We start from the raw sequence: 22,081 nt of genomic DNA, 5'->3' as shown, positions 1-22,081 counted from the left end.
AATAAAAGAGAAAAACCAAAATGAGCACTTATTTAACAATTAAATGTTATTTTTACGTCAAAAAATAAAAATTATATACTAGATTCTTAGTTAAAGAAAATGCTCTGTAGTAATTTTGTAAAATATTGTAGTAATTTAAAAAATCTGGTCACTTACCTTGAACCATACAATACACAAACTAAGGAGATAATGATTGAGAACAGAGCTGGCATTTATGCAGAACAAGCAACTGTCTCTGTGGTATGGACTTTCCCAAAATATCTCCCACATGGGCCTGTCCCTGATGCCTCAAATTCCTTTGCAGTTGGTGCCAGTCAGAAATGCAAATAAACCTATAGCACTCATCATAATTAAGAACATTATGCACCAGCTTTTAGGTCCTATGAATTCTTTATGACACATAGCATGAACATACTTTAAAAATATGACACATAGCCATAATATGTTGAAAAGAGAACTTGGAGAAAAGTGGAGGTAGAAATACAGATATGAATACAAAGATATGGTCCAAGAGGGAGATGAAAGTGCAGGATGCAACAGTTGGATTAAAGAGGAAAATAATACAACAACAACAACAACAAAAAAGGGGGGGGGGGAGAAGGCTAAAGAGATGCTTTAAAGAGGTCTAAGGTAGAAAAATAAGGAGAAACTTTTCCTAATCTGCATTCTAATTTATTTTATCAGCAGTCATGGGGTATCATACAACTTTGAGAATATAATTTATCTTATAAGTTGTATGCTATTAACTAAGATCACTAAGGGATTTATAAAAAAGGTTAATTTATAAATTTGCATTTAAGAACTAAAATTTTCCCTCAAATAAGTTTTACTGATTTGTCTTTTAATTAACATGTGCTTATTAAAGAAATTTTGAAAACTACTACATAGTATATAGAAAGTTTATAATCACTTCTAAATTCCCTCACCCTGTAATACACTGTAAATATATGGGAATGGGGAAAGGATTTTGACTTGAAGGTTTTATTCAAGTGTATGAAAAGATACAGATCATGAAAATTAAATATTATACAGTTCTGTACCTTTTTATATAAAATTACATTGTGATCACTTTTTCCATGCCACTGAATGAATATTCTTCAGTTTTAAGGCTCTAATGCTTTAGAGCAAACCAGTAGTTTCTTAATGCTTGTTACTCAAGTGAACTATTTTCATTTTAAATCTACTTCTTTTTTTTTTTTAATTTTAAACCTAAGGAAAATAACTTTTATGCTTCCCTTAGGAATACAACCAATATTGTTACTTTGAATTCAAGTTTGAAAGATTTTTATGATTTGTTACCTAAGAAATTTAACTGGGAAAGAAAGTTCTAAAATTAAATAGGATCAGTTAAAGTGTTTAATCTTTGTTTTAACCAATACTGCAAAAGGTAGACATAAATCCCAATACTCACATTATATGAGTCAAATACTATTTGTATCTGAATGCTATAACATTAAGTAGAGTTTAGGAATTTCGTATCCTTTTTGCTTTGGCTGAATTACATTCAGGTGGCCTCTTGATTTTTTTTTTTTTTTTTTAAAGATGTACAGTCTGGCCCTAACCAGTTGGCTCAGTGGATAGAAGGTTGGCCTGTGGACTCAGGGGTCCTGGGTTCAATTCTGGTCAAGAGCATATACCTTGATTTCGGGCATATATCCAGTGGATGGTGTGCAGGAGGCAGCTGATTAATGCTTCTCTCTCATTGATGTTTCTAGCTCTCTCTCCCTCTCCCTCCTCTAAAAAAAAAAAAAAAAAATCAATTTTTTATATATATATATAAAATCAATAATATATGTGTGTGTGTGTGTGTGTGTGTGTATATATATATATATATATATATATATATATATATATATAAAATATATAATATATACACACACCAATTTGGCTCAGTTGATAGAGCGTTGGCCTGCGGACTGAAAGGTTCCAGGTTCGATTCCGGTTAAGGGTATGTACCTTGGCTGTGAGCAGATCTCCAATGGGGAGTGTGCAGGAGGCAGCTGATCGATGACTCTTTCTCTTCGATGTTTCTAACACTCTATCCCTCTCTTTTCCTCTCTGTAAAAAATCAATAAAATATATATTAAAAAAAAAAAGATGTACAGTCTGTTTCCTGCCACATCCTTCAAAGGTAAGGGATGTGTGTGTATACAAATATAAATTTATTTTACGAAGGTCTCCAGTGGCGAGACTTGGGGGATGTTCTAACTTTAATGACATTATTTAGAAAATAAAGTCATGACTAAGCTCTTCGATGGTATATTTGATAGTACACAGGAAGGAAGTGGAGAAGCAGCAGCAAAGTAACTATAGTGAGGAAGAAATGATAAGCTAAGAGGTTTATGGAGCTATATCCAGTACTGTACAAGGAACAGACAGGACTGGAGATGCTATCTTTAGGGATATAGGGGGCCCTTAAGGAAAACAAGAGGTATGATACTCAGGGCAAAAATAATGAATAGACAATAGATACTAGTTAGTCATGGGGACAGGGGAGTGAAAGTCACACTTTCAGTATCCTAAGAACTTTATATTACTTACTAAGAGCATAAGGTCTAAGGTTGAACAAGCTGTAATTCAACTGAACTGTTATCTACACACTTCATATATTTTAGTTAATTTCCTTCTCAACAATGCAAGTGCTGTTTACCCTTCATATACAAATTAAGGATATTGGAGAACTTGGGACATTAAGAAACTATCTCAAGGCTACACAGCTAGTCAATGGTGAAAACAAGATTCAAAAGCCCAAATCTGTTTCTGCAAAAAACTATGCTTTTCTGCAATATCACTGAGTCAATTATAAGAATTTTGTCTAACACTTTTAATCACAATAAATTTTAACAATCAATTTTCAGTTAGTGCAAGAGAAAAATACATTGCATGAAAAGGAATCTACTATGAGGGCGGGGAGACATTTAGATAATCAATATCACTGAAAATATTTTAAAAAATTATAACGTAAGTTCAGAAAAATAACAACATCTAAGATTTCAAAGCATTTCTAGAAAGTCAAGAGTGCCATTTTTAATTAAAAAAAATAAAGTTTTTATTATTTCTTTCTCAAAATGGATTTGGTATTAATCACTAGACTAATTCATATGGGCTTTTCTTCATCAAAAAAAAATTTTTTTTAACTATTACTCAATGATAAAGTAACAATTACTAACTTTAAAAAACAGTGTATTGTTATTTCAAATAATTTTGATATAAATTAAAACCTATGTAAACCTAAAAGCTTTAAGAATATATATTTTTTAAATATATCTTATTGATTTTGTACAGAGAGGAAGGGAGAGAGATAGAAACATCGATGAGAGAGAGTCATTGATCAGCTGCCTCTTGCACACCCCCTACTGGGGATATGCCCTCAACCAAGGTACATGCCCTTGACCAGAATCGAACCCGGGACCCTTCAGTCCCCAAGCCGATGCGGATGCACATGTGTCAAACACAAGGCCCGCAGGCCAAATCTGCCCCGCCAGGCCTTGCAATGTGGCCCGCACCGCGCTGTCATCACTGCACTCCGCTGCGTTTCCATCACAATGACAGTTTATGACTGTTCAGTAAACCATTCGGCCCGCGATTTAGGCTGGATTTTAGATTTTGGCCCCTTCTCTGATTGAGTTCGACACCCCTACTCTATCCATTGAGCCAAACCGGTCTCAGCAAGAATATTTTTACTTTTAAGCAGCAAGATGTCCTTAAAAGGTAAACAGTATATAGGGTATTTTATAACATATATTTCCCATTAGCATATTTAAGGAGAGTCAATCTCAATAGTAAAGATAATTAATATTTGAAAAATACAGTGCTTCACTCTCTTTAGCTTTTATTATTCAGAAGATCTATGGAATTGTTGATTTTATTTAAAAAATTTTTTAAGTAATGAAAAGACTTAAAATAATTAAGAAAATACTGTCTAATTAATGAAGCCATATACTGGTTTTCTAAAACCTAACGTTTTTAGACATTAGTGAAAATTGTGGATAACTATTATGAAATCTTCTGAGTTTTGAATTTTGATCATGAAAAGTACCCACATTTGAGCACCTTTTCAAAGACTTACACCTGATTTATGTTCTTTGCTTTAGGGAAGCAGGAAAATATTCAAACATGTAAATAAACTTAAGTACCTAAGTCAAGAGAAACTGTGGATTTAGAAAATAGCTCTAATAGGGGCTTATTTGCATTATTGAAGATTGGCTTTACAATAAAAATTCATCCATTCAAGTAGTTGAAAAGTGTATGCATTCAAGTATACATTTACAATATATATATATATATATAATACTTTGGGTTAACTTAGAAGACATGGCCAAATTACATAAAAATCTACCCCAAACCCTCAATTATATACTGAACACCTGCAATACAGGTTAAACTTTTTCTAAAATGGAACATCTTGCATATCAAAAGATACTTCTAGGAAATGAGGCATAACGTACTATCAAACGAAAAAGTTCAGAAGGTACACCGTGTCAGTCATTCGTACACTGTAAAAAGCTGCTTAAAATTTAATTCCTAATGTTTCAATGGTAAAATTCTCTAGAATAGTCTTTTGTTTAAAAATAAAGAGCTTGGAGCTTCCCACATCAAGCCCCACTTAATTTCTGGGTCAAATTCTGATAGGGAGTACCCGAGACAGGCCAATCTTTTGCCACAATTTAATCAGTCGAAGAAATCTCAGAACGACCACTAAGTCTTGTCCCCAGCCTTTTTAAGTAGCTAAAATATTATAACCCACAGGCACCCAGACCCTCCCCACCTTCAGGGAAACGCGCGAGTTGCATGTGCCTGTGTGCGTGTTGTATTGAAAAGGACCCACAGTAGTAGTTGCTGCAGGACCACTTGAACGAGTTTCAAAAATTCCACTAGGAAGAAAAGAATGACATCATTTCCCTCGTCACAGGGAGGTGGGCCTGGGAGAGCCCAGCCACCTGCTGCGACTGATGGGGAAGAAAATCCAGAAAGCAGCCAAGAATCTGGGGGCTCTGGGGGAGGCGTCCCCGTGGCTTCTATGGAAACGGGAGGTGCAGGTGGCCTAGCGCCGGGCTGGCTGGGGACGGGGCTGCCAAGCTGCGCACACAGGAGGCGGGGGAAATGCCTGGCCCAGCTCTGCAGAGAGGGGCTGCGGCCGTGGCCTCCGCAGGGCTAGTGGAGCAGGTGAGGGTCTGCCACTACCGCGCCCCCAGGCGGGGGAGCCCAGGCGGGCCGGGCGGGCCAGTGCGAAGAAGAGAGGCTGCAGCCACGCACCCCCCGCCCCTTCCTAACGCCTCCACTGGGAGCGGCGGAAACTTCGGGGGCGCAGAGGAAACAAACATCCCCACGGAGGCAGAGGACACGGTTTCTTCCGAGTGGAGGCCCTTTACCTTCCAGGCCGGACGGTCGTGCTTCCTTCAGATGGTAGCAGTGGGGACCAGGGAAGAGGACTGTTGCCGCAGCACTGGCTGCGCCGCGACCGCCGCTGCCGCCGCTAATCCGGGCTATGGGAAATAATTTCCCGCCGCGCGCTCCGCGGCCCCGGAAGCTGTTGTAGCACTTCCGGTTGGTTGCCAGCGACGCCTTCCAGCCGTTGTCAGGTGGGGGCTGGCGTGGCTCCTGCTAGAGCAGCGCGGGAGGTGGGATACCGGTAAGTGACTTTTAAGCGTTGCCTAGCAGGCCTGTTTATTTCTGGCCAGGGCACCGTACCGCGTCTTGGCTGGACCCAGGAGCGAGCGGGAGAAGGTGGGACCGGGAGTCTCCATCCCTCCCTGCGGTGGTTAGCCCTCTGTCCTGCTGGAGAAGGCCCTGGGAGCGCGGCTTTCTATCTTCTCCACTGGCAGTATCCATCTCCACCTTGGAAATTAGCCTCCCGTCTCCAAATGTCCCTCCGCAAGAGTGAAGACACCGTGTACTGCAACTCGGTTTGCTGCCGAGTGTCTCTACTAATAATCAAAAGTGGTCTTACCCTCCCGTTGTTGGCCGGATTTCTCCAGCCCCAATTTCCCAGAGCCGATTTTTACGCTACTTTTCCAGAATACTGTTTCCATTGCCCTGGGCTGCAGTGTCTGAAAAGCAGGGAAGTCCTGGACACATTTTACAAACATTTTGGAAGAGGGGTGTGAGGGTCGTGCCTGTCTAGAATCAATTCAACATCCTCGCTGCTGTTTTGAATTGGGTGGGAATGGTCTATTTTCCCTGTTGCTGTGAGCTCCTGAGGTAGAGAACAAGATTAAAATTTAAACCAACGTGGGCTTTTAAATGCATGCTTTACGTTTTGGAAATACCAGTGATCAGAAAGCAGGTGCACTTTCTTAGGAGTACTGGCTCACTGCTCCATGCTTCCTCAATAGTGAAGGATTTAGGAGAATTTTAGATGGAGGTCTGGGGTAGCCAGAAAAGTTGTAAAAAGGCAAAGTGCTCAGTCAGCCACAGATTTAAAACAAAACATGATGCAGTCTTGTCCTTCTTGGGTAATGCAGTTTCCTGAGGTAAGTAGTTTTCACTCACCACCTTTTATTTAAATCACTTTTTTTTCCTACAGAAAAGCCAGCTGAATTTTTTTTTTTTCTATAACAGCCAATTGCAAAATAAGTTTCAGGGATAACTATACCAAAAAGAAAAATGCAATAAATATCTTCAATTCAAAGCCTCTGATGCATTAGCAAGTTCCTTGTTACTTTTAGAAAGTAATGCACCATGTTTAGAACAGCACATGGACCTTCCAATCTTGATTAATAATAGTTCAACAAATTTTTATAATCTCCTTTCATCTCATTTTTGCCATTTTTATCAAATCTTGTGTTTTCCCTTTATGTTTCCAGTTGAAAGGATTGTAATAATTTAATGGAGGTTACATGTTTCCAAATAGCAACATATTTTTTACACAGGCAGGGATTTTTAAACTATTGTTCTTGATTTGTGGCATCGCCTGTCAAATTAATATAGCCAATCACTAATATTAAACACAGTTATTGTCTGCCAAACATTGTACTTTCATTATTTTATTCAAACTTGTCCCAGTTCTACAAGAAAAACCATAATATCCCTATTTTGCAAACATTTTATGTTGAAACTCAAAGATGTGTTATTGAGACTCGAAGACATTCCCACAAATTATACAATTAAATGGCAATTGCCATTTGAACCCATTCTACCCGAGTATACACGTGGCCCTGTTACTGTGCTCTCTACTTCCTTTCATAATAATCAAAATGAATCATTTTCAGTCTCAGGTAAAATTGAATAACAGTATATCACATTCTTGCATTAAAGAGTTAAGGGGTTAATTTTTTATGTTAATGTATTAAGGATTAAGGAATGTTTTAGGGATTTCAGGAATTAACATAGGGTATGACACATCAATTATATGATTTTTGGGTTGATTTTTGGCCAGTTTTATTATATATGGGTTGATTTTTGGCCAGTTTTATTATCCTAATTCAAACAAATATAAGCAATCTAGAGATTATCAGTATATTAGTGACTCTACGTCCAGAGCATCAGCTATCTCTTTAGGCAACTTTTTTACACATATTTATATACATACATGCTTATGCATGTGTGTGTATGGAGAAAGAGAATGATCACAAATTTATGAAGTTAAACTTCATAATGCCCTCTCAAGAATTGTTATTTGCTGGTTATTAACAAAACTGTTCTCTCCTCATATAACTCTCAGACAGATGGTGATTATCACACATTTTAAGGGAATATGCTTAATTAAACATACCCATTCCGATATTCTACTTAATGTAGAGAAATAGAAATAACTTAATTGTCAGGGAATTCACTAAAATATAGTTGAAATGACCAATACTGGAAATAACAGAACTTAATTCTAAAGAGTATCTTGTTTTATTGAAAGACATATATATATAATATATATATATATATATTTTTTTTTCTGGGTTGATACTTGGCCAGTTTTATTATCCTAATTCAAACAAATATAAGCAATCTAGACATTATCAGTAATATACATATTACTGATAATGTCTAGATTGCTTATATTTGTTTATGTAACTAATCTCATCCTGATGTGTACTTTATTATATTGTATTAACTATATGAAAGATATTTGCTTTTCATGCCCCATGGGTAGATCTCAATGATTTTTTTTTAATTGATTTTAAAGAAAAACAAAGAAGAGAGTGAAAAGGAGATAGAAAAACATCGATTTGTTGTTCCACTTTATTTATGCATTCATTGGTTGCTTCTTATATGTGCCCTAACCGGGATTGAGCCTGCAATCTTGGCATATCAGGACCATGCTCTAACCCAGTGGTCGGCAAACCACGGCTCTCAAGCCACATATGGCTCTTTGGCCCCTTGAGTGTGGCTCTTTCACAAAATACCACGTGCAGGCGCACACGGACAGTGCGACTGAAACTTCGTGGCCATGTGCAGAGTCTGTTTTGAAGAAGTGGTTCTAAAGCCGAGCCAAAGAGCCTCAGGTGGCTCACAAGCTGCGGTTTGCCGATCACTGCTCTAATCAATTGAGCTACCTGGCTAGGGCAGTGATATTTTGTTTTTAACTACATTTCAGTGCTTATGAAGGTTGAGATATCAGCTTTTTCCTTATCTCACACCCAGCATCTAGCATTGTGCCTGACATATAGTAAGTAGGGGCTCAAACACTTATTGAATCAACAATTCCGTTTTAAAATGTGCTGTTGTTTTTATCTTTTATGTGTGTTTTTTAAAGGAGACTTATCACATAAATAAATGCATATTTATTTTTGCTCACTTTGTCCTGGAAGTATGTCCACTTCAGTCATCTAAAAAAGGCAATGGTGGTATCCTGTAAATAAGATCGGATAGTGAGACAGGCTATAAGAGAATACCTAATATTTACTGTTGCTTACTTTCTGCTATTTCATGTTACACTGAATCCTCACAGCACATTTGTTATCCTCCTTTTACAGTTTAAATAACTAAAACAAAGATAAGATCTGTAAATCATAGGCTACACACAATCTTGAAGTATCAGACCTGTGATTTGAAACAATGCTGACACTAAAGGCCATATATTCACCACTTTGCTATACTGCCTCGAATTGCGTTTTATTCCTGGCTCCTCTCCTCTACTAACTAGATACATGTATACAAAGGAATTTTATTTCTCTGAAGATCATATTTCTCATCTATAACATACAGGGGTTGGATTAGATGATCTATCAGGTCTCTTCCAGCTCTAAAATCCTCTGACTTTAGCTGGCTCCCAAATATTAACTGAATACAGCAGTCCTAGTGTGCTAGAAAACTGAGTGGAGTTTTACCTGTATTTATTGGTATCTCCAACATTAGTAGATGTACAATTATGTTTCTCTAATAGAAAGAACAAGACCAAAAAATTAAAACACACACACAAAAAAATCTCACCCATGCTTTTGCCAGTAAGACCCCAGTAAGTCAATGAACTTGTGAGCTTATGTTTTCATATGTAAAGCAGATCTATGAAAATGCTGTGAGGGTTAAGTGAAATGATACATATAAAGCCTCAAACACACTGACACACAGTTGCCATTAAGTAAATATTGATTCTCTTTCCCTCTAATCTTGTGAGCATAAAAGAAAATTGGTTGATATAGAAATGCTTTGGAAAGGTGACAAGTCTTTCCTCTTGTTATAAACACAAATAGGTACTATGAGGAATAATTTACATATTATGAACACAAAACATGTTGGGAAAACAGACAAATTTTGCTCCCAGGAGGACAAATGAGTAAAGTCATCATGAAGAAAGTAATGGGGAGGATTTTGGTAAAGGGACAAGATGGAAGAATTCCACTGGAGGATGAAAAGGTGTCAGAAAAGAGAATAGTGACTAATTCGCTTCAGATAAGTAGAATGGGTGAAGGCTAATAATAGAGGTAAAAAAAAAAAAAAAAAAAAAAAGCCGAGTTCAGGGCAAGCTCTGGATAGCAGTGTGGTCAGGTTCAAGACATTAGGCTTCTTAATAAGCAGTGATTTGTGGGTATAACCAGGATAGTATGGGAGGATGGGCTTAGTATTGGATTTCTTTCTTGTAGAAATAATATCCATTTGTTACAGAAATATGGGAATATTCAGATAAGCCAAAAAGAAAAAAGAAATGAAAACTTGCCCATAGTTCCACTCCAGCCCCAGGTCTTTACTTGCCCACTTACCTCCATCGGGTCCCCTCTTGGCTGGGGAACATCCGTCTCTTTCCAGCGAACTCTGCTTAGGCTGACCCAAAGGTAGGAGGGGACTCTGAGAGCCGTTTGTCCCCGTTTCTGGCCTCCACCCTGAGGGGATATGGACTCACACTGGGATGGGTCCACAAACATCTAGTCCACAGGATGGAGGCTGGGCACTGGGACCCAGCTGTTATAGCAGCCAGCGGGGTTCTGAGCCTCTCTCATGGACTGAGGTCTCTTCACTCCTTCTTGCTTTCTCCTCCGTGTCTCCTGCCCCTTCCTGATGTCTGTGATCTAAACAACCACTTTGTCCTCTGTGAGCCTCCATTTCCTACCTAAAGTCACCGGGTGAACTGGATAGAGGACCCTCAGGCTCTTCCTTCCCAAGAGTAACTCTGGCATCCCCCGTGGTGGGGTTAGACGTAAATCTGCCTCACCTTCCTGGGCCCTGGTCCTCCAGGATCCCCCTTTTCTGTTCCATGACTTTCTGTGATGCCTTGTTTACAGAAAACAAAACAAACAAACAAAAATCCCACTCTCTTTCCAGCATTCGAATACTGTTGAGTTACGTCCAGGCTGCTCAACGTCCCTCTCTGCCAGGCATAATGCAGACTCCTGCGAGGCTGAGTCTTTTCATAGGCTGGGAAACAGGGTTTTGTCATTAGAAGTAATGATTCCGCAAACTGCTGGCTCACCTTCTCAGCTGATTAAGGGGAGTTTTTGAGTGGTGAACTCAAAAGACCCAAGTTGAGTCAAGAGGCAAAGGCAAAAAATCAGCATAATTAAATTGGAAGTGGGAAAACAACACAGCCTCCCAGCTGCCCTTGTTGATATGATAATGGAGACAGGATTTTTGAAATGATGCCCCTGCTATAGCTCATCAAACTTTGATTAAAATACAGGGAAACAAGGGGAGAGGCAGCTCAGGAAATATCCTCAGCTAGGAGGGTGCCTATAATATTTATGCTTATTCACCCCTCGCCCCCAGAAATTGAGAACAGATATATACATCCGTTTAAATCCATTGCAGATTTTTTGCTGAGTAAATTTATCATGAAAATTATCTAAAACTAAAAAGAAAAAGACCATTCTAATTTTGATTAACTAGGCAAAAGAGCATAATGTGGAACAGCTGAATTCAGAGACCACATGAGCATGAGCTCAAACTCATGAAGTTATATAATATGATCTTGAACAAGTTACTTAAGTGGTTTGAGCCCCATTTTGTTCATTTGTAAAATGGTAAAATTAACTTTATGGGTTTATTAGGATTAAATGTGATAATGTGTGAAAGCACAGAGGCATCAGAAAAACTAGAGATCGGTCTCGTATTTTTGGTTTAATAAAGTTGAACTGCTTTAAAATAAGGTCTGTGGCTCCAGTTGTGAAGTCAAACAGGCTTGAGTTCTAATTCCAGCTCTGTCACTGGTTCTAATTCTACTCTTTCCTTATTTGTAAAATGGGAATAGTAATATTGTCTTTATAGGGCTTTTGTGGAGATTAAATGAAATAATGATGAATAAAGTTTAATATAGTGGGTGGACTTGTAAGCATTTTATTGGCTCAAATCAAAGAAGCAGATGCCAAGAGAGGTTTATATATGCAAGAGGTTTTTTGGGGAAAGGGCCAATGAAAGATAAAGATGAAGGGAGCAAAAGTGAGAAGAAATTGTCTTCAGGCCTCAGTACAGGTTTGACAATCTGAGGCAGAGGAAGAAGGAAGGAAGGCAGGGGAGGAGGATAAGTAGAATCTCAAACTGCTTCTTCAACCAGGTCCACGGGCAATCCTTGAGCTAAAGTCACGGTAGAGGAGAGCCATGTCACACCAGCACTTGGTATAATGTAATTAGTAAAAGTAACAGTTGTCATAAGCTATAATTTAGAAGTGTTTTAAAATGTCAACTCTTGATGTTTACAGCCTGTCCTGACCTCCGCTAAGTAAAGAACAATCTCTGCTGCCACACGTTGACCTTATCATTTGAGGCACATACCCTCAGGTGAAAAACTTCTTATCTATATAGATAAAAGGCTAATAAGCTAAGTGTCCATCTGACCGGTAGCTATGATAGGCACTGACCACCAGGGGCAGTCACTCACCACAGGAGCTGTGGAGCTGCAGTGATTTGGCAGCAGCAGTTCTCAGGTGGCACACCCTGAAACTCCTCACAGGGCCACATGGTTCCACCTTAGGCTGTGGGTTATGTTGTTGCTGGGGCACTATAAGCCCCGAATCTGATTTACTGCACCCTTGTGTTTGCATTCCACACCCTGTATAACAGCAACTTTGCAGAGTGCCCTTTCCCACAGCCGGAGAGGGGGGATGTCGGAGAGCTGGTTTCAGCCTGATCCCCACAGGCCAGGCCAACAAACCCCCATCTGCCAGAGGAACCCCACTCACTCTGCAGAAGCCCTTCAAGTCACAGTGCCACCCCAGGTGCGGCCAGCCAGGGAGAGACCATGGGAGATTGGCTCCAAGACTGTCTGGCCTATCTCACCCAGTCCCACCCCACCAGCCACATTGTAATTCATTTCCTTGCAGTGAGCACAAATCTGTGCACCAGGTCACTAGTACTTTATAATACTTTTCTTTTTTTTTTTTTAGCCCAAGAACTGTTAAAGGAATCAAAAGATGTCTTTCAAGGAACAGTTGAAACATGCAAACAGTAGCTAAGCAACTGATTTTTTTGATATTACATGATTAAACACAAACGTATCTAAATTTCTAAATTCAGCTGTTTAAATTCTTTTTTTAAAAATATATTTTATTGATTTTTTACAGAGAGGAAGGGAGAGAGATAGAGAGCTAGAAACGTCGATGAGAAAGAATCATTGACCAGCTCCCTCACCCCCTACCGGGGATGTGCCTGCAACCAACGTACATGCCCCTGACAGGAATCGAACCTGGGACCTTTCAGTCTGCAGACGAACGCTCTACCACTGAGCCAAACCGGTTTCAGCCAGCTGTTTAAATTCTTAACAGCTGAGTAATATTAACAAACATAGCCTGACTTGAATTTCTATTTTCTTTATTAACAAAGATACCTCTGTGGTTAAAAAGATCAAGATATTATAGTTTTGTGTATCTGGCACCCCTATCCCTTTTGTTGTTTTTAATAACCAATTGTAGAGATAATCAATTCAATGCTTTTCGGGTCACAGTCCCATCAGTTTCGGCTATGTGTGGCTTCAGGTTTTGGACATAAAATGTGTTTGTTACTGTGAATCACAGTTAAATTTTTAAGCAAAAGATTTAAATTAACTTCCTTTATCTTATATTAGGACTAAAGAGGTGATTTAACTTATCCATATAACTCAGGAAACTTGTGACTTGAATCAGAAGCTAGGTCTTAAGAATCTAACTTTAGAGCTCTTTCTTTTGTATCATGCTTCCAGGAAAAGTGTTCTCATTTCCAAGAAGAGTCTTCTTCTTTGCTCTACTTAGAGCACATAATCACTAATTGGTTAGTATGATAGTTTTTCTTCCTGTCACTTTCATTAATTTTTTGCTAAGATTTCCTCTTCTCTGACTGGCCATCAGGTCTAAGAGGTTGTTTCTAACATTCAGCAGCAATGCTGAATTTACTGTCCATTTTCCCACTGGGGAACACAGCTAATGCAACAGTTTAATACTTAACTGATTTAAGTTGTGTGTGTGTTTTTTTTAATCCTCACTCGAGGATATGTCTCCATTGATTTTTAGAGAAGCATTGATAAGTTGCCTCCCATACTCAAACCGACTTGTGATCTAACCCGAAACCTAGGTCCTGACCAGGAATCGAACGGGAAACCTTTTGGTTCATATAATGTTTTTTATGAAAATAGCTTTGACCTTGAGAACCCCCTAAAAGAATATTGAGGCTCCACTAGGGATCTGTGTGCCACGCTTTGAGATTTCTTATTCAATTCTTTTTTTGTACTTCCTCTGTGTCATCCACTAGATTAGGTTCTGGGATGCAAAAATAAAGAAGGTGCAGTCCCTGTTTTAAGACCTAGTTGTTGAAAGTGATAAACAAATTAGTGGCTACAGATTGCATAGAATGACAAGTACCCTGACTGATACATATTCAAGGGAAGGAAAGAGACCGAATTCGTCTTCATGTGCTTGCCGTTTGGTGGGAGAGATCACAAAACTAGCTACCTAATGCCAAATGCTATTAAGGAAATATCTCTACTGATAAGGCAAGGGAGAGACCTTTATATTCTCATTTAGCAATAAATGGAATTTCATTTTCTCCACATCCTCCCAAACACTTGTTATTTATTTTTTTGTTTGTTTATAGCCATTCTGATGAGCTCTTAAGTTGTATCTCATGTGTTCTCAATTTGCATTTATCTAAGGTCAAAGAGATTGACACCTTTGATTTCTTCTAATATTTATATATATTGGCATTTATATTCAGGTCTCTGATCAATTCTGAGTTAATTTTTCAACATCTTATAATGGAGTTTGACTCCATTCTTTTGCATGTTACTATCCAGTTGTCTCAGGAACATTTCATGAAAAGGCCAGTCTTTCCCTATTGAACTTTCTTGAAACCCTCATCAGAAATCAATTGGTTATTGTATGAGTTTATTTATGAACTCTCAGTTCTATTGCATTGATTACATGTCTATCATTATGCCTATCCTGTCACACAGTCTTGATAATTGTAGTTTTTTAATAATTTTTGAAAATGGGAAATGTGAGTTCTTTAACTTTGATCTTTTTCAAGATGTTTTGGCTACTCTGGGTTCTTGCATTTCCATATGGATTTTGAGATCAGTTTGTTAATTTTAGCAAAATAGGCAGCTGGGATTTTGATAGTGATTACATTCAATCAGTATATTGAAAAGTTTTGCCACATTAACAATATTAAATCTTTCAACCCATAAACATGGAATTTTCATTATTTAGGTCTACTTCAGTTCCTTTCAGTGATGCTTTATAGTTTTCAGTGAACAGGTCTTACAGTTCTTTTGTTAAATTTTTCCTAAATATTTTATCCTATTTGTCATTATTATAAGTTAAATTGTTTTTCTAATTTTATTTTCAAACTAGAGGCCCAGTGCACAAAATTTGTGCACGGGGGCTGAGGGTGTCCCTCAGTTCAGCCTGCATCCTCTCCAATCTGGGACCCCATGAGGGATGTCCAACTGCCCTCTCACAATCCAGAACTGCTGGCTCCCAACTGCTCACCTGCCTGCCTACTTGATTGCCCCTATCCACTTCTGCCTGTCAGCCTGATCATCCCCTAACCACTCCCATGCCTGCCTGACCATGTCTTACTGCTCCCCTGCCAGCCTGTTTGACCCCAACTTCCCTCCTCTGCCAGCCTGGTCACCTAACCACCCTCCCCTGAAGGCTTGATCACCTCCAACTGCCCTCCCCTGCGGGCCATCTTGTGGCAGCCATCTTGTGTCCACATAGGGGCAGTATCTTTGACCACATGGGGGCAGCCATTTTTTTTGTGTTGGAGTGATGGTCAATCTGCATATTACTCTTATTAGATAGGATAGAGGCCTAGTACATGGGGGAGGCCAGCTGGTTTGCCCTAAAGGGTGTCTGGGGGTTCCCTTGGGGCGTGGGGTGGCCTGGGCGAGGGGTCTGTGGTGGTTTGTAAGTCAGCCACACCCCCTGGCGACTCAAGTGGAAGCCCTGGTATCTGGAATTTATTTACCTTCTACAATTGAAACTTTGTAGCCTGGAGCAGAGCCAAGCCTCCTGCTGGCTCCATGACTGGCAGCCATTTCTGTTTGGTGTTGTGTACCTTCTGTAATTAAAACTTTGTAGCCTTGAGTAGAGGCTTAGGCTGGCTAGGGCAGGCAGAAAGCTTGGCTTCTTCCATTGCCTGGGAAACCCAAGCCTCCTTCCTGCTCTCTGTGGCCTAAGCTATCTTGATTGGGTTTATTTTCATACTCTTATTGGCTTGTAGACATGGCTTGTGGGTGTAGCAGAGTGATGGTTAATTTGCATATTACTCTTTTATTAGGTAGGATTGTTAGTTGCTAATGTATAGAAATACTATTGATAATCTCATATCCTGCAAACTGTTGAATGTATTCATTAGCTCCAATAATTTGAGGGTTTTATTTGTTTTAGGATTCCTTTGGATTTTCTACATACAAGATCTTGTCATCTATAAGTAGGTAGTTTTACTTCTCTCTTTGCAATCTGGATATTTACTTTTCTTGCCTAATTGTCCTGGATAGAACTTCCAATATAATGTTGAATAGGAGTGCTAAAAATGGACATTCTTGTCTTGTTCCTAATCTTTAATGAAAAGGTCAGTCTTTTACTATTAAATATGAAACGGCTGTGGATTTTTTATATTTATCATTTATGGAGTTGATAAAGTTCCCTTTTATTCCTGGTTTGTTGAGTTATTTTTATCATGAATGGTGTTGAGTTTTAACACATTTTCCTTCTAATATATTATAATATACTTAAACTATCATGTATTTTTTTTGTCCTTTATTCTATAAATAAAGTCTATTACATTAAGTAATTTTCCTGTGTTGGATTCAACCTTATATTCCTGGGATAAATTTCTCTTAGTCATGGTATATAAGTGAATATTTATATTTGGTAATATTTTGAGTATTTTTGCCTCTATATTTATAAGGGATATTGGTCTACAGTTTATGTTTTTTTGTAATGTTTTTGTCTTGTTTTGGTATCATGGTAATACTGGCCTTCAGAAAATGAGTTGGGAAATGTTCCCTTCTCTTCTGTTTTTTGGAACAATCTGTGAAGGATTGGAGTGAATTTATCTTTCATTTTTGGTAGAATTCACCCACCAGTAATGCCATCTGACCTTAGGCTTTTCTTTGTGGGAAAGTTTTTGGTAATTTATTCCATCTGCTTACTTGTTATAGGTTTACTCATATTTTTAAAATCTTCCTCACTCATATCAGTACTTTGGTTCTTTCTAGGAAGTTGTCTGTTCATCTAGGTTATATAATTTGATGACACAATTGTTTTTAGTATCTCTTTATAATCTTTTTCTTTAATGTCAGCAATAATGTCCCCTCTTTCATACTTAATTTTAGTAATTTGAGCTAAAACTTTGTCATTTGAACATATTTTCAAAGAATCAACTTTAGTATTTATAATTTTTTCCTATTAATTTCTTATTCTTTTTATTTATTCCATCTAATTTTTATTGTTTTCTTCCTTCTGCTTGCTTTGGGTTTTGCTGGCTTCTTTTTCTAGATTCTTAAGGTTTAAGGTTAGTATATTGATTTTAGATCTTAATTTTTTAATATAGGCAGTTAGACTGCAGTTTTATGTTCTTGTGGTGTGTTTGTTTGGCTTTGTTATCAGAATAATACTGTCATAGAAGGAATTAGGAGGGTTTCTTTCCTTTGTTTTATGAAAGACTGTGAAATGTTAGTATTATTTTGTAGAATTTACCTATGAAGTTCTTACAACTCTTCCTTGTGGGAAGATTTTTGAATTAGCAAATAAATCTTTACTTGTTTTAGGGTCTATTCCATTTTCACATTTCTTCTAAAGTCAGTTTTAGTCCTTTATGTCTTTTTAAAGAATATGTCCATTCCTAATGTGTAGACAATAACATGTGTCTATTAGAACTTTGTTGGCATAAAGTTGTTCATTGTGTTGTCTTGTAATCCTTTGATTTTTATATGTTCAGTAGTGACATATTTTTCATTATTTTGATAATTTGTATTCTTTTTTTACCAATTTAGCTAAAAGTGTGAGATACTGTTGGTCTTTCCAAAGAACCAACTTTTTATTTTATTTCTCTATTGCTTTTATCTTTTCTATATTATTTATTTCTGTTGTACTCTTGTGTTGCCCCTCTTCTTACTTTGGTTGTGATTTCCTCTTCTTTTTCTGGTGATTGAATCTTATCTATTTGTGATCTTTCTTCTTTTCTGAAGTAGGTGGAATTAATAGATTTTCTCTAAACACTACCTTTTCTGTATCCCATAAAATATGACATGTTGCCAAAACCGGTTTGGCTCAGTGGTAGAGCGTCGGTCTGCGGACTGAAAGGTCCCGGGTTTGATTCCTGTCAGGGGCATGTACGTTGGTTGCGGGCACATCCCCAGTAGGGGGTGTGCAAGAGGCAGCTGGTCTATGTTTCTCTCTCATTGACGTTTCTAGGTCTCTGTCTCTCTCCCTTCCTCTCTGTAAAAATCAATAAAATATATTTTTTAAAAAATATGACATGTTATGTTTTTACTATCATTCAGTAAAAAAAAAATACTTTCTAGTATCCCTTATGATTTCTTTTTTGACTATGTAGAAGTGTGCTTTTAACTTCCAAATGTTGGTTTGTTTTTTAAGATTTACTTTTGCTATTGATTTCTAATTTTTTTCTGTTGTATTCTTAGAACATTTTATACTCTCATTTCTTTCAAATTTATTGAGACTTCTTATAACGTGGCATATAGTCTATTTTGAAAAATGTTTTTTGGAATTTGAAAAAAAAAGTGTACTCCTTCGTCACTGAGTGAAATAATCTATGTAAGTAAGTTAGATTGGACAAGGGAACAGTATTTAAACATGCTAAACTTGCTCATTTTCTGTTTAGTCCTGTCTATTACTGAGAGCAGAGCTTTGAAATATCTAACTATAATAAATAATTTATTTCTTCTTTTGATTCTTTCTTTTTTTCCCCCCTCCATTAATCTTGATGCTTTGTTTTAGATGACTATACATTTATATATTTTTAATGTATTTTTCCTTTTATCATTTTAAAATATCATGTTTTCCTCTAATATTATTTCTTAAAGTCTGTTTTGTCTAATATTAGTATAGTAACTTCAGCTCTATTATAGCTACTGTTTGCATGAAATATCATTTTTCTATCTATTTTTAATCTACTTTTTGTATTTGAATATAAAATGTCTCATAAATGACAAGATCACATAGTTGGATCTTGCTTTTTTAATCTAGTTTGACAATTACTGTTTTTTAAAAAAATGTTTTTGATTTTAAGGAGAGGAAGAGAGAGGGGTAGAGAGGTAGAAACATCAATGAGAGAGAAACATCAATTGGCTGCCTCCTATAGGTTCCTGACTGGGATCGAGCCTGTAGCCCAGGCATGTGCCCTGAACAGGGATCAAACCATTGAGCAACACTGTCTGGGCCTGCTTTTGATTAAAATTGAACCATTCACATGTAATGTGCTTATTGGTATAGTTAGGTTTACATTTTCCATTATGGTTTACTTTTACATGACTCCTATCTTTTTTATTCCATTCTTCTACAATCACTTCTTTTTTTTTTGTATTAAATGAATATTTTTAGTGTATCCAAATTTAAATTTCTAGTATAACTTTACCTTTTAAAAGTTATTTTCTAAATGCTTGCTCTGGAAAATACATTCTACATTTTAATTTATCACAACCAACTAAATACCATCTAGTTAATATCAACTTAATTTTGACAAAATATAGAAACTTTGTCTTAATTTGATCTATTCCTTCCTCCTTTTCCTGCTATTACTGCCATATGTATTATATCTATACTTGTTATAAACTAAATAATACATTAGTATAGCTATTGTTTTGTACAATCTATGCTTTGATTTCAGAGAGGAAGGAAGAGAGAGAGGGATGGAAACATCAATGATGAGAGAAAATCATTGATCAGCTGCCTCCTGCACATCCCACATTGGGAATCGAGCCCATAACCTAGGTTTGTGCCCTTGACTGGAACCGAACCTGGGAGTCTTCAGGACCTGAATAGAACCTAGGACTCTTCAGTCCACAGGCTTCCATTCTATCTACTGAGCCAAACTGGCAAAGGCTGGTGTTATTTTCTTACAGATTGAAGAATTTCCTTATTTCCTTTACTATTTAAGACAGATCTGCTTGCAACAAATTCTCAATCTTTATTCTGTCTTCAGTTTTTAAAGTGATGGTTTTATTTTGTCTTCAACTTAAAATATAGTTATTCCTTTTTTTAAAAAATACATGTTTTTATTGATGTTTTACAGAGAGGAAAGGAGAGGGATAGAGAGTTAGAAACATTGATGAGAGAGAAACAGATTCAGCTGCCTCCTGCACACTTCCTACTGGGGTTATGCCCGCAACCAAGGCACATGCCCTTGACCTGAATCGAACCCGGGACTCCTCAGTCCACAGGCCAATGCACTATCCACTGAGCCAAACCGGTTAGAGCAAAATATAGTTATTCTTAATATAGGATATTTGGCAGACAATTTTTTTTTCCTTCAGCATTTTGAATTTCTTAATCCATTGACTTTTGGCTTCCATGGTTTCATTGATGCTTACCTGTGTGTGAAGAGTTAGTTTTCTCTTGATGCTTTTAGTTTCTTTGTTTTGTCCTTTAATAGTTTGTTTGTGTTATGTCTAGATACCTATCTCTTTATATTTGTCCTATATGGGGTCTTTTGAACTTCTTTGTTGAGTAGATTAATGTTTTTTATCTAATTTGATATATTTTTGTTTCTTATTCATATTTTTTTTCCTACTCCTTTGTCCTTTCTCCTTTGGGATACTATTAACGTTTTTTGATATGGTTATTATTGTCCCCAATGTCTCTGAGACTGCTCATTTAAAAAAATATTTTTTCTCTCTTGATTTTTTTTTTTGATTGGGTAATTTGCATTAACTATCTTTAATTCACCAATTCTTTCTACAGGTCATTATGAATATGCTCTCGAGTCCCTTGTGAATTACCTTTTCATATATATTGGACTTTTTAACTTCAAAATTTCCATTTTGTTAAAAAATTTCTGTCTCCTTATTGACAATCTTTATTCTTTATTCATTGTCTTACTTTTTAAAATATGGTTATCTTTGGTTCTTTAAACAGATTTAAAATAGCTGCTTTGAAGTCTGCTTAAATTGAACTTCTAAGGGCACTCAAAATGTTGCTATTGACTGCTTCTCTCCCTCTCACCATTTCTTTGTATGCCTCATAATTTCTTTAAAACTGGACATTTTTAGACTATATATTGTCACAGCTCTGGATTCTGGTTTTGTAATCATTGAACGTTGTTGCTTTGTTTGCTAGTTTCTTTGTTTAGTAATTTGCCCAAACTAAATAAGTGGCATTAATCTTCCCTGTGAGGTATGGCCACTGATGTATCTGAGTTTTCTTTTTTTTAAGATTCTCATTTTGAGTTTTACAGTTACCTTCCTAGGACTTGCCCCTGTGGCTGTGTAGCTTAAATAATAAGCCGATGGTTGGGCAGTGGTTGTGATTAAACACTTCAGGTCAGTAAGTTGTCTCTCATCTCCTCGTGAATCTCTGTAATAGAGGAATACATTTAAAGTTTACAGTTATTCATTGTGTCCCAGCTTTTGTTTTCTGCTGTGCTCTTTCACATTTCCTCTGTGCCCATGGTTGTTCAGCCACAACAATCTCTGCTATTTTTGTTCCTCTTTAGTCTCCATTGCACATATTCAGCCCTAGCCAAGACTATGCTTGTTCCAGTTATGACCAAGACCTTGGGCTAATAGTGGTGTGTGGCTCTCCCTGCTTGCTAGCTTCTTAGATCTTCACTTCCACTGACACGGTGATGGGCTTAGACATTACCTACCACTCAAACTCAAGTAAGCCCCTTTTGACCACAGCAGATTCATTTCTAGTCCTAGGATCTTTCCCACCCTGGGAGCACCTTTGTGCTATCTAAGCTGTTATTTATGGTTATATGAGTAGCTCCAGACCAGAATGCCACAGGGTCCTTGTGTTCTTACCTAAAAATTAACAGTTTTTCAAATGTGAATGAACAATTTTATCAAATTGTTATATCCATTTGGCCAATTTCCAGAGCATTAAAATAATTGTATTTGTCAACTTTGTCTTGCTCTTTAGTTTCTTTTTTGGAAGATTATTTGCTAATTGCACTCAGCCATAGGTGGAAGTCCTATCTCTGGTCTTGCATTATGTATACTTTTTTTCCCCCCTTTATTTTCTTAGGATGATGGGAAATTTACACAGTCTATTAACTGATT

The 22,081-nt window shown here is 37.3% G+C and overlaps 2 protein-coding genes across 3 annotated transcripts in view; one reads left to right on the top strand and one right to left on the bottom strand.

The window, feature by feature from the left end:
* Window positions 1-5,520, bottom strand: part of SLF1 (SMC5-SMC6 complex localization factor 1) — a 63,422-nt gene extending 57,902 nt beyond the window's left edge. The window contains exon 1 of one of the 2 annotated variants that reach the window (XM_036410066.2): window positions 5,373-5,520. The gene's annotated coding sequence lies outside the window, so the exon portion shown is untranslated. The remainder of the gene's footprint in view (window positions 1-5,372) is intronic. The other variant, XM_045571738.1, reaches the window with a different exon arrangement.
* Window positions 5,521-5,542: 22 nt separating this feature from the next.
* KIAA0825 (KIAA0825 ortholog) overlaps window positions 5,543-22,081 on the top strand; it is a 319,903-nt gene continuing 303,364 nt past the window's right edge. The window contains exon 1 of the mRNA XM_045571737.1: window positions 5,543-5,632. The gene's annotated coding sequence lies outside the window, so the exon portion shown is untranslated. The remainder of the gene's footprint in view (window positions 5,633-22,081) is intronic.

Source organism: Pipistrellus kuhlii, unplaced genomic scaffold (genome assembly GCF_014108245.1).
Source record: "Pipistrellus kuhlii isolate mPipKuh1 unplaced genomic scaffold, mPipKuh1.p scaffold_m20_p_4, whole genome shotgun sequence".
In the NCBI taxonomy this organism is placed as follows: domain Eukaryota; kingdom Metazoa; phylum Chordata; class Mammalia; order Chiroptera; family Vespertilionidae; genus Pipistrellus; species Pipistrellus kuhlii.
The sequence above is the reverse complement of the archived record's forward strand: the minus strand, read 5'-3'. Positions and strand labels throughout refer to the sequence as shown.